Below are 16,722 nucleotides of genomic sequence, written 5' to 3'. Positions count from 1 at the left end.
TATCTTCTTAGATTCTGGTTATACACTTAGAAAAAAATCCATTTTTTTAAAGATTTGGGGGAGGTTGAAGTGAGAGAAATGATCACCTTATTGCTTATGATTGAGATATTCACAAATGCCTTCATGATGCTAATATTCAAGTCACAAAACTTAACCAATTGGAATGTAAGGATGTTTACAATCTTCTTTGGGTTTTTTTTTTCCCTTTTGCTTCCTCCTCTTCCAGTTGGAACTTACATTTAGTGTCTCATTAAACAATTATTCCTCAAAGTTACGTTTCTATAAAAGATTCTGGTTAAGTTTATAACAAGATCAAGACATCTGTATGGCCTTCACTGATATCATCTAAAGACTTTGACTCGAGGTTTATTGATAAAATAAATTTAAGTTTTAAGATTGTTCTATTGCAGGTGAACACACACACATATCTTTGGATAAAAAGCAATAAAACTTCTCCCAGAAAAAAAGTGAATCTATTTACACAATTTGACCTACATATTCAAGTGCTAACAGATTTTACTTCCTCCACTCCACCGAGCTCCTCTAAAAAGATGCCCGTTCTTACGATGCTTACAAAGGAAATATAGAGCTAAATTAACTGAGAGTATTAGGGGCACCAGCTTCTAATGACAGATGCATAATCTGCAATGATGGTTGTGTTAAGGAGAATAAAAAAATATGGAAAAAATACTATTAGCCTTGAGAAGCTAACAAGATACTGAGGGATCCAGAAAAAGACAAATCCAGGAAGAACAACTCTGGCTTTTGAGTCACTTTTGCCAGTGATGCATTTGCGACCCTTAAGATGTAAATAACAGGTTGAGAAACTCACTTCACTCACAAGCAAAGAAAGTTGTAAAGCAAGAATACAGAGCAGGCAAGGATCAACCCACTGGAGCTTATTTTTGGGATGCCAAAGGTCTCTACACTAGAAATAAGGATGGGCTAGGCTTAAATCACCTTTGACATGGAATTCAGGTCTGGGTTAAGTTACCTGTGTAACCAATAAAAATCTGAAGCCTGAAAAGTGGATTATGTTGATTTCATATTTTTCACATTTCTAAATTTATTTGGTATAAGCAAAAAAAAACCACATTCTTTACACTTCAAATGATTTCTTTTAATAATTTTCAGCTCCGATAACTAGAATACAATGCTAAACAGACACATGAAGAGACAAGACAAGATGAATCACATACAACATAATAAAATAATACAAAGGAACCCACAGACACTCAAGGTAGCGGAATTAGCAGACATAGATTATAAAGAACTATTTGTATAGTGCATATGAAAATTACAAGCTGAAATTAAATATTTCAGCAAGAAACTACAAACTACAAATAGGATCGTTTAAGATTTGAGAAACAACCAGAAAACCTGGAGCTCAGGCATAACACAAAAACCTAACAACTCAAAGACAGTTTAGGCACAACTTAAAACAGAGCATTACTGAAGATTGATTGGAAGAAATTGTGATAAATGAAGCAAGAAGGATTGGAAGGATACAAAAGAAGGAAGACTGAGAATAACATACAGTATAAAGTGAGAAGAGTTTTACAAGGTGAGAAATGAATGGCAGAAAAGCACTATTTGAAGAAATAATGGCTTTTGGAACTGAAGAAATACACTGATTCTCCCACTGAAAAGAGCTCAACAGGTCTCAAGCAGAATGATTAACAAGAAATCAACATTGAGACCCATTATAACAACATTACAGAAAAAAAGCAAAAATCCATTTTAAGGAGAAAATATTAAGAGATCAACTTTAATGGAGCACTGAGAAGATGGAGGAAGGCCTTCTCAACAGCAACAGTGAAAGGTAGGGGTCAAAATGACAATGTCGACCTGCTGATAAAAAAGTGAATACGAAATTAAAACCACATACACAGCAAAATGACACCTCTGGAATTGGAAGTGGAAAGAAGACTTTATCTGGCAAGCAACAGTTAAGAGACATGCCAAAAACAGACTCCTACTTAAGGAAACACTAAAGGATGTTCTTAAAACAAAGGAAAATGGCCACAGATGGAAGCTTGGAGATGCAGGAAACAAGAGCCGTGAAAATGGCAACTGCTGAATCACTGTGTTATACACCTGAAACTAATGTAACATTGTGTGTCAACTATACTCAAAAAAATTTTATTTTTTTAATGTTTATTTATCTTTGAGAGAGACAGACAGAGTGCGAGTGGGGAAGGGATCAGAGAGAGAGGGAGACACACAATCTGAAACAGGCTCCAGGCTCTGAGCTGTCAGCATGGAGCCTGATGCGAGGCTCAAAATCACAAACAGTGAAATCAGACCTGAGCAGAAGTCGGACGCTTAATTAACTGAGCCACCCAGGTGCCCCTCAAAAAAAATTCTTTTTAATGAATCATTGAAAAAAAAGAAAATGGTAAATGTGTGGTTAAATATGAGTAACATTAACTGTAGAAAACAATCATAAATATGTGTTCTGAGGCTTAGAATATTTATGGAACTAAAATGCACAAAACAATAGCATATAAGTACAAAGTTTGAAAGTAGACTTTTTCCATTGTCCAGGAGAAGGAAAAAAATGATTTTTAATATTACGCTTTGATGAATAAAGTATAACTTGTACATTCGAGGGTATTCCCTAAGAGAAAAGGAATGTTTTTCCAAATTTACAGAGGAATATTAGAGAATAATGAAGCGAATCCAATAGAGGGCAATAAAAGATAGAAAAAGTAACACAGATCAGGATTGAAACCAAATATATCAGTAGTTATATTAATTGTAAGTGGAACCAGATACTCTAAGATTGTGAGACCGGATTTGACAAAAAAATCCAACTATGTGTTTATAAGAGGCATATATAAATCATAAAGGAAAGTAAGAAATAGAAAAAGGTACTCCACACAAATACTAACCAACAGAAAGGCTGTGTGGCTATATTAATAATCTGACAGAACAGACTTTACTAAAAAATATTTTAGAGACACAAGCTTATTTCATAATAAAAGATTTAATTCATCTGCAAGATGGCATAATGAATTTGTATGTGTATAATAATACGGCCTCGACATTACTACACAAAAAGGGACAGAACTATTAGAACAGACAGACAAATCTACTATCATGCTGTGAAATTTTAACACAGCCTTTTCAATAATTGTATGAAAACAATGAACAAAGCTGCATTCATTGAAAAGTGAGGCATACATATTCCCATCATTTACATAAGAAATATTTATCAAAATTGACTGTATACTTGGCTGTAAATCAATTCTCAGTAACTTTCTTTTTTAAAAATTTTTAATGTTTATTTACTTATTTTTTGAGAGAGAGAGAGCAAGCTGGGGAGGTGCAGAGAGAGAGGGAGAGAGAAATCTTAAGCAGGCTCCATGCTGTCAAAACAGAGCCCAATGTAGGACTTGAACTCACGAACTGTGAGTTCATGACCTAAACTGAAACCAAGAGTCCGACACTTAACCGACTGAGCCACCCACGCACCCCTCAATAACTTTCAGTGTTGGAATCATAAAGTGCATATTCTTTGGCAGAAGCTCAAAGGAGGTAGAAATGTTTATCAAAAGATAACCAGAAAATCTCCATATATTTGGAAATTAAGAAATTCTTTTCCAACAAACTTTGACCCAATCGATTTAGAATCCATTGATAATTCTTCCCTACATCATTTCTCATTATGTGATTATCAAGTGATAATTTTCCTTAGGATTCCCTCCCACTCTTTGTTTTTTATTTAGTCATATTGTTAAGCACTTTTGAATTCTTTTGTAGCCAGTATAGCTTAAGTCACTACTGTACTTACTCTTTTTGGTGCTCAAATTATCCTGGGCTATTTTTTGAGAACTCTTTTCAATATGTCCCATCAGTTTTTGAGCACTTACTTTCTGACATGAATGATGTCAGTTTCACCCTTTACTTTCCACGCCCCAGCCCCAAAATTCGTCCTCTCATACGAGGAATCCTTGGTCTTTTTAGTGGTCAATTGTTTTATAAAACAGGATATGGAATCTAGGTATGGTCATGACTATGAGGACATCATTGCCCTTAATGCCTTTAATATGCCTTTAATTCCCATCCAGTCACACAGGACTCTTCTGCTATTTTCCTAATTACTTATTAGTCCTCATATTTCTCACTGTGAACAACCTGGTCCCCAAAAGCATCTATTTATCTATTTTTAAAATTGTTTTTAAATCCTCCAATACCACAAATTCATTTCAGAATTTCTAGCCTCATGCCAGTACAATAAATAAAACGAAATTTAAACATTCTTATTACCATTTCTGTTTGTTGTTAGAATGGTTCCCACCAAGGATATATAGTTAAAGCATTGTGTTCAGAATGCTCGGATTCATTTGAATTTTTTTCTTTTGTGTGGTTCTTTTGTTACCAATTGTTTATAGTTAGGGAGTTTTCGGTTTCTGTATACACTCAATATTGATTTACCCCAATCAATTGATTATTGACTTTGTTTTTAATATGTAAAATTTTAATATCTTGTTCCATACCATATGATTTCACTCATATGTGGAACTTAAGAAGCAAAACAAACAAGCAAAGGAAGAAAACGAAAGAGAGTCAAAGCAAGAAATATACGTTTACACTTGATCTTAGCCAAAACGCCGAGAAGGGAAATATATATAAGTTTAATTATAGAGAACAATCTGATGGTTACCTAAGGGTACAGGGTAGGGGTATAGGTTGAATAGTGACAGAAATTAAGGTGCGCAGTTGTGATGAGCACAGGGTGACATATGGAACTGGTGAATTACTATATTGTACACCTGAAACTCATATAACACTGTATGTTACGTAACTAGAATTAAAAGAAAGACTTAAAAATATTATGTTCCAAAAGTCAAAACTACACAAATAGTATATAATTAGAGACATGTCACCCTTGCTTCTCTCTCTTGGTTAACCCATTCACTCACTTCTCGAGTATATTTTATTTTTTCCCAAAAACCCCACATATATTGTTGTTCCTCTGTTCTTATATAAAAGATAAAATACTACATACATGTTAACGCATCGATGTGCTTCACTCTGTAGTAGGTCCCAGAATCACTCTATATCAACTCATAGCAAGATGAGAGATGTAAACCCAAATACGTAAATGGCCAATACACTCCATTTAAAAGCCAAATTTCTTCTCTTTTTTACACCCACTAATACCGCATTGGTAGATATGCCATAATTTATTTATCCAATATCCTGCGTAGTATGAGCATTTGAAGTTGTTTCTACTGTTTTCTAATTACCAGTAATTCCACCAAAAATAATCATGTGCATACCACTCACTCCTTCTCACTCTGCATGTGTTTCATGTCTTTGGAAACTTAACTTCAACACAAATTCCTAGAAGTGGAGTTGATTTATAAAGGGCAAACATATACATAACAATTAGTAAGGGGTTGAACCACTTTTCCTTCCTACCAGCCAGGTAAGAGAGACCTTTTCCCCTAAGCCTTGGAAACAAAGTATATTTTCAAACTTTCAAAATTTTGCCAAATGAATAGGTGAAATATGTTAACTCCTTAAAGTTTTAATTTGTATCTACTCTATCGTGAATGAAATTGAGCTTGCTGTCATATATTTAAGTGCCATTGGTAAATTCGTTTTTGCAAAGTGTATCTTTTGCTCATTTTCCTGTTTTTTTAAACTTTCTGTTTCTTAGTTTCAATAGCTCCTTACACATCACAGATAATAAACATTTTACATGTTATAAATGAAAATATTTTTTCCATGTATACTATTTGTATACAGACTTTTTTTATGTTGAGTCATTGTTATAAAATCTTGTCCCACACTCAGGTTAGATAGTAAATCACGCATACTTTCCTAGTTTTTAACATTTAGATCTCGGATCCATTTGGAGTTTATTTTTGTACATGTTGAGATATGCATTCAATTTTATCTTTTCTCAAACAATCATTCCATTGTCTTGTGCTGTTTTATTTAAAAAGGTTATGTAGTCGGTAATTTTGCAATGCCATCCTTAGAGTGTATTAAGTTTTCTTCCATATCTGGTCCTATTTCTGAACTTTTCATCATATCCCAGTTGTGTGTCCATTCATGTATCAATTCCTCACTATTTTAATTATGAAAATTTTATAATAAATTTTGTCCTCTGATATGGTTCCTCTTCACTCTTACCTTTTAGAGCTTTTCTCGACATTCTGGAATGTTTCATTTTCCACATGAGCTTTAACATTTTAAAATCCTGTTTGTATTTTGAGAGGGGTCTCTTTAAATGTGTAAACTAATGTAGGAAGAAATTAACTGCATTTGAAATACATACTTTTGCTCATCTGTATACTAAGTTAAATAATGGCTAGTCTGTCTCTTAGACTTTACTTATCGTATTGTCACTTTCATGTCTTCCTTGTCGCCATTTATGATTCCTCGTGTAACGGTTAATTTTGTAGCTCTATCACTCTACTGAAGCTCTTCTCTGTAAGTTCATTAGTGACTTCATAACTGTCTAATTCATCAGTTCTCAAGCTTTTTGGTCTCAAGGTCTCTTTACACACTTAAACATTATTGAAGACCCCAATGAGCCTCTGTTTAGATGAGTTATATCTATCAATATTTATTGTTCTATAGTTACAATTGAGAACATTGTATTTACGGATGAATTTATTTAAAAGCCAACAAATTTATCGTTTGCTCACACAAATAACATAGCTGTATGAAAAATAGCTTTATTTTCCAAAAAAATGAAGTTAGTGAAGAGTGACCTTGTCTTACACTTTTGTTTTTTAATTTTTTATTAAAGTTTATTTTTATTTACTTTGAGGGAGATAGAGAGAAAGCGGGGGTGGGGGTGCAGAGACAGAGGGAGAGAGAGGATCCCAAGCAGGCTCCACGCTGTCAGCACAGACCCTGATGCAGGGCTCGAACTCACAAACCATGAGATCATGACCTGAGGCAAAAGTGAGTCAGATGCTTAACTGACTGAGCCAACCAGGGACCCCTATTGTCTTATACTTTTAAAAAAATTCTCTTTATTATCTGGCTTAATAGAAGACAGCACAATTCTCATCTCTGCCTCTGCCTCTGATATGTCTCAATGAGTTGCTCTGGTTGAATTATGTGAAGAAAATACATATCCTCATATAGATGGGTAGCGTCACTAGGGGAAAGTATTTTAATAATGTTTTCAGATAATAGTGGACATTTTCTTTGGTACTCACTAAAACTCAGCAAGTAGTAGTTTCTTAAGTTCAGTTGCATTATGGAATTGGAAACTCTATCACTAATCTTTGTGTATGCTATTTCATTAAAATCCGCTAGTCTGTCTTGCACTTTGATATTTTACCCATGCTTTATTCTATAATATCAAGCATAGGTCATTTGGAAAATACTGGCTCCCTGAGCTCTGCAGATTTCCCAAATGTTAACACAGTATCAAAAATCACATGCATTAATAATCCTTACCAGTCCTATCAGCAAAGTCTCTAAATATTGGAAAGATGATCCACTCCCAGGGATGGATCCAGGTTTTCCAAAGTTCCAATATTCACGTGAAAGCTCAAATGTTATCATTAGCAGGAAACACCATCTGTCTTTTTCCTTGACATGACGAGTTTGACTCCCACATTTTTGAGAAAATAGCTGCCAAATACCCAAGTATGAATTACGCTAGTGTGTGCGGCACTTTCTTTCCAGTAAAAATGTTAATCCATGACACAAATGTCTAGCTCATCCTCCAAGTCTATCGACTGAATGAGTGCTTTTCCTCAAAGTAACCACCTGATATCAGCATGCAGCAGAAATGCTCTAGGTAGGGAAACCTGAGTGGCTCAGTTGGTTAAGCATCTGACTTCAGCCCAGGTCGTGATCTCTTGGTCCGTGAGTTTGAGCCCCACGTCGGGCTCTGTGCTGACAGCTCAGAGCCTGGACCCTGCTTCGGATTCTGTATCTCTCTCTCTGCCCCTCTTCCGCTCACACTCTGTCTCTCTCTCTCAAAAGTCAATACACATTAGAAAAAAAGAAAAAAAGAAATGCTCTATGTATACTTCCATTTCATCACATCGATTATTAAGAGTCAAAATTTAGTAAAATTAATATTTTTTTACAGCTTGGCTAAGGATATTCTTAAGTAAAACTGGCCCTTTTTTTCCTTGAACGTGTATAGCAGTACACAATACAATGACAACTTGTACAATTTGGTGTCAATAGCCTGAGCCATGCTAAGGCACCAGCAGTTTTACCCACTATTATTTTGCACCATCATTAATAATGTAAACACAGTAGGGGAGCATGGGTGGCTCAGTCGGCTAAGTATCCAGCTCTTGGGTTTCAGCTCAGGTCATCATATCATGATTCATGGGTTCAAGCCCCACATCGGGCTCTGCACTGACAATGCAGGGCCTCTTTGGGATTCTCTCTCTCTCTCTCTCCCCTTCCTGGCTCTCTCTCTCTCTCAAAAAAAAAAAAAAATTTAAAAATGTATATGCAATAAAAATAGCAAATAACACATTAAGATTATTATAAAAAATGGTTTTGATTTCACAATACCATTGAAAGAGTCTTAGAGATACCCAGGGATCCAGGGATCACGATTTAAGAGCTGTGTTTCCTGGGGCGCCTGCGTGGTTCAGTCAGTTAAGCGTCCGACTCCTGATTTTGGCTCAGGTCATGATCTCATGGTTCATGAGTTTGAGCCCTGCATCAAGCTCTGCACTGATAGTGCGAAGCCTGCTTGGAATTCTCTCTCTCTCTCCCTCCCTTACTCTCCCTCTCTCCACTCCGTCCCCACTCATGCTCTCTTTCAAAATAAATAAAACTTAAAAAAAAAAAAAAAAGAACTGTGTTTCCAACTTTAGCTCCCTCGGTGGCATCTGAAACTGTTGAAGATGCTTTCCTCTGAATTTTCTCTTCCTCCATGTGCTATGACATCATTTTCCTTTGGTTTTCTTCACTCGTATCATTCTGTCTATTCTCATTTATTTTCTTCATTTTCTGCTTTACAAACTTCAATCTTCCCCAAGATTCTATTTTTTCTGGTTGCCCATACGGTTTTCCTGGTTCACTTCCTCCACAGAGAAAAACTAAAATCTATCTACTGGTGACTCTCAAGTAAACATTTCTATTTCTATCCAGATTATATCCAGTTTTCTAGCTTAAGATGTATAGGGGTATAGAGATGAATGTTGTATATGTTTCTCAAATGCCATCTCGCCAAGTCACACTCATCCCTCCCCACATTTCTGTTTGTCTTCCTCCTGAATTTTTGTTCCTCACGTGAACACCAACAGCATCTCCCGTTTACCCAAAAAGAAACCTGAGAATCGTTTTGGAATTCTTCTCTTTCTCCCCACAGCAAATCAACACAACCTGTCCTTAATATTCCTTAATATTTTTCACAATCCAGTCTTTCCATCTCGTCACTTGCTTTCTTAATTGAAGCCTTCATTGTTCCTCATTTATGCATCCACACCTTCTTCTCTCCTTTCTCTGCAAAAAGAATGGTTCTCACCATACACATGACACATCTTCACTTCCTTAAGTGAGCCAGGTACACCCAGGACTACAAGAACCAAAGTTTTTCTTCAAATCTCCATGTTCAGTTTCTCAGAGAATTCCTTCAAACACTGCTTTTTACTCTTTTTCTTTCCTCTCTGCCTTGATTTTTTTTTTTTAACCGCCTTGGTTTTGGCATGTTAGCTCACCCTTGTCCTTTGGCCAGGGCCATTTCCCGGTGCTATACAAAATTCTCTACCGTATTAGTGGTTTGGTTATTTCGATACATAGTAATGTACCACCTTCATGACTTTTGTCCACCTTCATGACTACTTAGTAGCCACGGTTCACAGTTCAACCCATGCTCTCAGAATATCTCCTCTATCTCATCTTTCGACATCTCAGGTATCATTTTCACCTTAGGGCAATGGTACTAACCTATGTCTGTGAATATAATTCATGGTATCTATAAACTTTAAGCCTTCTTAAAAATTTTAAGTGTGACATATACAGCGAAGTACACAAGTCTCCAGTATATAGCTTGATGAATTTTTACAGATCTATATGCTACTATAATGAACACACAGGAAGAGATATAGAACATTCCAAATATCCAGAGGATGACCTATTGCCCCCTTTTTGTAATCTCCAGTGGGTAACCAAGTCTGACTTCTATAACCACAGATTAATTTTGCCTGTTTGGAACATCATATAAATGGAAACACATAATATGCAATCTTTCACGTACTCTTTTGAGTCTGATTTCGTTCAATCCATATTGGGTCTGTATGATCCATCCATGTTATTGCATTTATCAGCAGTTGGTTTTTTTTTTCATTGTCACATAGTGTTCCATTGTATAAATGTTAACAAGATGAATTTACCTTGTTCCAGTGTTTGGTTGTTATAAATAAAGTTGCAAAGAACCTGAGTGTCAGTGTTTTTTTGTGGATAAAACCATTCATTTCTGTTGTTCATTTACCTAAGAGAGAAATCAAAAGTTTATCTAGACTGGTTATATCCATTCATGAAACCATCCATAATCTAGTAGTGTAAGAAATGTAGTGTAAGAAAGGCAAGAAAAAGAATAACTTTTTTTTGCCGAAAATTAGTATTGTCAGTCTTAATGGGGGGGGGGGTGAAACACATTTTTTATTTGAGCCAAGTAGTGAATATTTTAGAGTTTGTGGGCCACATATGATCTCTGTTGCATAAATTTTTAACAACCTTTTAAAAATGTAAAATAATTCTCAGTCGACATAAATATAGGCTGTAGGCCGGGCTGGGCCCATGCATTACAATTTGCCAAGCTCTGGTCCTAATAATTAAATGTGTTCTGGTCAGGATGTAGTGATAATCTCATTTTAGTATTTATTCTCTTTTTTATCTCTAATGACTTATATTGTTGAGTACTTTTTCTTACATTTATTAATGCATTTGGATGTCTTCTTTTACATCCTTTGTAATGTCTCTCTTTTCTACCCATTTGCCTATGATCAGTATAATTGTCTTTTAAAAATTGATTTCTAGACTTAATTTTTACATTCTAGATGAGTCTTTTGCCAAATACACATACTCAGAATATTTTCTTCCAATCTGTCTCTAGCCTTTTAGTCTTTTAATGAAGTTCATTTTGTTAGTGTTTACTTTAATGGTCAGAGATTTTCATGTGCAGTTTTTTTGGTTTTGCTTTTTTTTTAATTTAAATTTTAGTTAATATACAGTGCAACATTTGTTTCATAAGTAGATTTCACTGATTCGTCATAAACATAACCTAATTTTGTTACAATTTTCATTCATTGAAAACTACTTCGTAATTTCTCTTGTGATTTCTCTTTTAAACCATGAGTTTCAGAAATGTACTCTTTAGTTTCCAAATATTTGAGGACTTTCTTTATATATTCCTCTTATCAATTTTAATTTAATGAAATCGTCACAAAATGTATTTTATACTATTTAATTCATACAAGTAATCGATCATTATTAACTTGAGGAATACGGTCTACACTGCTAAATGTCTTATGTGCCCTTGGAAGAAAATTGTATTCTCCTATTTTGGGTGGATTATTACCTACATATTAATAGCATATGTTGGTTGAAAGTGTTTTAAGCGCTCATTACTTTTTTTCTACTTTTTCCATGAGTTACTGATTGAGGGATGTTGAATTCTCTGACTATATTGGTAGATTTTTCTATTTCTACTTTCAGCTCTATAAGTTTTACTCAATGCATCTTTACTCTGTCTCATTAGGTGCACAATTAGATTGCATTTGAAATTTTGATAAATTGAAATAGTGTAATATTACCATAAAGTCATCAGCTTTCTTTTCTTGGTGTTAGCATAATGTAACTTTTTCCATGCCTTACTTCCCTGTACTTGAGATATAATTCACATAAATTCACACCTCCAAAGAGTAAAATTCAGAAGTTACCATTTTTTCCAGGTTTATTGATATATAAGTTCCTTATACCATTGTGTAAGTTTAATGTGTGCAATGTGATTTGATATATGTATGTATATTGAAATAAGTACCATAATAAGTTAATTAACACATCCATCATCTCACAGTTACTTTGTGTGGGTTTGTGTGTGTGTGTGTGTGTGTGTGTGTGCTGAGAGCATTTAAGATCTACTTTCTTAGTACCTTTCAAGTATACTGTAAGTATTGTTAACTATAATCATCATGGTATACAGTGGATCCCCAGAACTTATTCATTGTACAATTGGAAGTTTGTACCCTTTGACCCGCATCTCCGTCTCCCCATTTCCTCCACTCCCCAGCCCCTGGCAACCACCAGTGTACTTTTTGTTTCTATGTGTTTGGCTGTTTCAGATACCACATGCATGTAAGCGAGCTCATACAGTATTCGTCTTTCTCTGTATGGCTTATTTCACTTAGCATAATGCCCTCAAGATTCATACACATTGTTGCGAACGGCAGGATTTCCTTCCTTTTGTCATTGAATAGTACGCGCGCGCGTGTGTGTGTGTGTGTGTGTGTGTGTGTGTGTTTCTGGAGAGGATTTTACTTCCTTTGGATATATACCCAGAAGTGGGCTTGCTGAATCATAAGTCGGTTCTATTTTTTTCATTTTTTAAAAACTCCATGCTGCTTTCTCTAAGGGCTTTACCAATTTACATTCCTACCAATGATGAGGATTTTGCGGGTGCCAGTGGGGTTTGTAGGGTCCTAAGCCAACGGCCAAGAAGGAATTCTTGATGACGTCTTTGGTGCCAAAAGGTCATTTTATTGAAACACAGGGACAGGACCCGTGGGCAGGAAAAGCTGCCCTGGGGGCCATGAGGAGAGACTGGTTATAAACTATGGAGTTGGGGGAGGTAAAGTCCAGGAAAAGTTTCCAGTGAGATTTTCATATGGGAAAGAAGACTCGCAAGATACTGGAGGCCTAGCTATTGTCAAGCTAAGGTTGTTTTTCCCTCTAGCAAAGCATTAGCATTAAGACAGTAGGGAGTTCCTGGAGAAACGTTTTATTCTGCCCGCCTCAAGAATTCGTCAATGGGCTGCAGGTTATAAGGAAATTGAGTTCCATCTGCCAGTTCCTTCTGCCTTTGTTCCCCACGGGTCACTATGGAGAGTGATGGAGACTCATGTCTTGCAGGACTATGGTCTCTATCAACTAACCCTTTGTTTTCTCCCCTTTCTTTTGTTCTTGGGCCGTAGTGCCCCAGGAATGTCACACATATTCCACCAGGGGTGGGAGTGGGGGGTTGCTGCCTGTCTGCCTGCCTTCTGCTCCCTCATCACCATCACTGCACCAAGGCTCCCTTTTCTCCACATCTTCGGCAACACTAGTTGTCCTTTTTGTCTTTTATAATAGTCATTCTAACAGGTATGAGGTGATATCACACTCTGGTTTTGATGTCCATTTGCCTGGTGGTTAGTGATGTTGATCACCTTTTTAATGTACTTGTTGGCCGTTTATAGGTCTTCTTTGGGAAAATATCTGTTTGGGCTTTTTGACCATTTAGAAAAAATTTTTAAATAAGCTTTTAATTTTGAGATCATTGTAGATTTACATGCAGTTCTAAGAAATAAGCCAGATTTTTCTGTATACTCTTTTTCAAGTTTTCAGCATGGTAACATCTTCCTTTACCCGTTTTTTAATTGGGTTACTTGTTTCCTTTCTATTGGATCATATACATTCTTTACGTATTTTAGATATTAAGCTCCATATCAGATACATGGTTTATGAATATTTCCTCCCACTCTTTTGGTTGCCCTTTCACTCTTGATTGTTTCTTTTGCTGTGAAAAAGCTTTTTGGTTTGATGTCATCCGTCTTATTATCACTTTTATCGTTCAGGCTTTTGATGTCATATCCAAAAAAATCTTTGCCAAAACAAGAGGCTTTTCCTGTGTTTTGTTTTTTAAAAAAATTTTTTTTGTAAGACTCTTGTACTTTTAGGTCTTACATTTAAGTCTGTAATCCATTTCAAGTTAATTTTTGTGAATGGTGTAAGATTAGGGTACAATGTCACTCTTTTGCATGTGACTATCCAGTTTTCTCAGTACCATTTCTTGAAGAGACTATCTTTTCCCCCATTGAGTATTCTTGACTCCCATGTCAAATACTCGTTGGTTATATATGCATGGGTTTATTTCTGGGCTTTTGATTATGTTCCATTGATCTAGCTGTCTGTTTTTATGCCAGTGACATAATATTTTGATTACAATAGCTTTGTAGTATGGTTTAAAATCAGGAAGCATGATGCCTTTAGCTTTGTTCTTTCTCAAGACTACTTTGGCTACTTGGAGTCTTTTCCAGTTCCATGAAAATTTTAGGATTGTCTTCTCTATTCTTGTGAAAGGTGCCATTCAGATTTTGATAACCGTTTCATAGAATCTAAAGATGGCTTTGGGTTATATGGGCATTTAACAGTATCAATTCTTCCTATCCATGAACATAGATATTTTTCCATTTGCATCTATCTTCTTCAATTTCTTTCACCAGAGTCTTATAGCTTTCAGTGCATAATCTTTCACCAAATTAGTTCACTTATTCCTAAGTATTTTATCATTTTTGATACTACTGTACATGGGATTCTTTTTCTCTTTATTTCTTCTTCAAATAATTTGTAATGCATAAAGATGCAATTGGTTTCTGTATGTTGATTTTTGTATACTGAAACTTTATTAGTTTTAATAGTTTTTTGGTGTAGTCTTTTAGAATTTTCTATATATACAATCATGTTAGCTATAAACAGATTTGGATTCCTTTTATTTATTTTTCCTGCTTAATTGCTCTGACTAGGGCATTCTGTAGTATGTTGAATAAGAATAGTGACAGTATGCACCTTTGTCATGTGTCTGTTCTTAGAGGAAAAGATTTCAGTCTTTCACCATTGAGTACATTGATTGTGGGCTTGTTATGTACAGTCTTTATTACGTTGAGGTACATTCCTTCTATGCACAATTTGTGGAGAGCTTTTATCATGAAAGCATGTTGAAGTTTGTGAGATGCTTTTTCTGCATCTATTGAGATAATCCTGTGATTTTTATCTTCCATTGGATTAGTGTGACGTAATACACTAATTTGCATATGTCAAACTATTTTTGCATCCTAAGGATAAATCCCACATGATCATGGTGTATGTTCCTTTTATTGTGCTGTTGAATTTAGTTTGCAAGTGTTTTGTTGAGGATTTTTGCGTCTACATTCTTCAAAGCTATTGAATTGTAGCTTTCTTTTCCTATAGTGTCCTTTTATGGCTTTGGTATCAAGGTAATGCTGGCCTCATAACATAAGTTTGGGAATGTTCCTTCTTTTTCAAGTTTTTGGAAGCATTTGAAAAATATAACCTTCATTCTTTGAACATTTTGTAGAATTCACCAGTGAAACCATTTGGTCCCGGGTTTTTCCTTTTGGGGAGGTTTGGGGTGCTTTGTTTGTTTTTTTGTTCATTTGTTTCCTGCTTCAATCTCCTTACTCATTATCAGACTGTTCAAAATTGTCTCTTCCGTCATGACTCATCTTGGTAGGTTGTGTGTGTCTAAGAATTTATCCATATCTTCTAGATTATCTAATTTGTTGGCATATAATTGCATATAGTAGTCTTTTATGACCTTTGTATTTCTTTGGTATTCGTTGCAATTTCTCCTCTTTCATTTATAATTTTGCTGAAGGTTTTTAACATATTCACAAAGTTGTGCAGCCATCACCACTGCCCAGTCCCAGAATATTTTCATTACCCCAAGGATAAACCACTTACAGATTAGGAGTTACAATTCAATCCTCCCCCTGACCCCACGCAAACAGTAATCTACCTTGTGTCTGTATGATTTTGCATATTCTGAACATTTTATATAAAGAAAATTATACACTATGACCTTTTGTGTATGATTTCTTTCAAATAACATCACATTGTCAGAGCTTACCCATGTTTGAGCATGTAACATCACTTCCTTTATTTTTATGGCTGAGTAATAGTCCATTGTATGGAATTACCACAATTTATTCATTCTTCTGGTGATGGGCATTTGGATTGTTTCCACTCCTTTTTTATTATCAATAATGCTTCTCTGAACAGTCATATGAAAATTTCTGTATGGACATGTATTTTCGATTCTCACAGGTATATCCTAGGAGTAGAATTCCTACATTACGTGGTAACTATACGCTTAACTTATTTAAGAACTGTCAAACTATTTCTCAATGCACCATTTTATTTTTTAATTTTTTTAACATTTTATTTATTTCTGAGAGAGAGAGAGAGAGAGAGAGACAGCATGAGCAGGGGAGGGCCAGAGAGAGAGGGAGATTCAGAATCTGAAACAGGCTCCAGGCTCTGAAAGCCCGATGCGGGGCTCAAACCCACGAACTGTGAGATCAGGTCGAACCGGGAGATCATGACCTGAGCTGAAGTCGGAAGCTTAACCGACTGAGCCACCCAGTCGCACCCACCCCCCAATGCACCATTTTAAATTCCCACCAACTATACAGAAGACTTCCAAATTCTTCACATCCTCACCAACATTTGTTATTGTCTATATGCAGTGTTCTCATCCTAGTGTGTGTTAAGTGGTATCTTAATTATAGTTTAAATTTATATTTTGCTAATGACTAATGATATTGAATGTACTTTACTATTCATACTGGCCAATTGTATGTTTACTTTAGGGAAATGTATAGTTAGATATTTTACTAAATTTTAATTGGGCTTTATTTTAACCCCAAAGTTGCAGAAGCTCTTTATATATACTAGATAAAAGACATTTTCTTTATGATTTACGCTTTTGGT

General features: G+C 35.5%; 1 protein-coding gene across 1 annotated transcript in view; it reads left to right on the top strand.

Annotated features, from left to right (window-relative positions):
- HTR2C (5-hydroxytryptamine receptor 2C) overlaps window positions 1-16,722 on the top strand; it is a 139,741-nt gene that overhangs the window by 93,683 nt on the left and 29,336 nt on the right. The window lies entirely within an intron of this gene.

Source organism: Hyaena hyaena, unplaced genomic scaffold (assembly GCF_003009895.1).
Source record: "Hyaena hyaena isolate Hyena2069 unplaced genomic scaffold, ASM300989v1 scaffold_556, whole genome shotgun sequence".
Taxonomy (NCBI): Eukaryota; Metazoa; Chordata; class Mammalia; order Carnivora; family Hyaenidae; genus Hyaena; species Hyaena hyaena.
The sequence above is the reverse complement of the archived record's forward strand: the minus strand, read 5'-3'. Positions and strand labels throughout refer to the sequence as shown.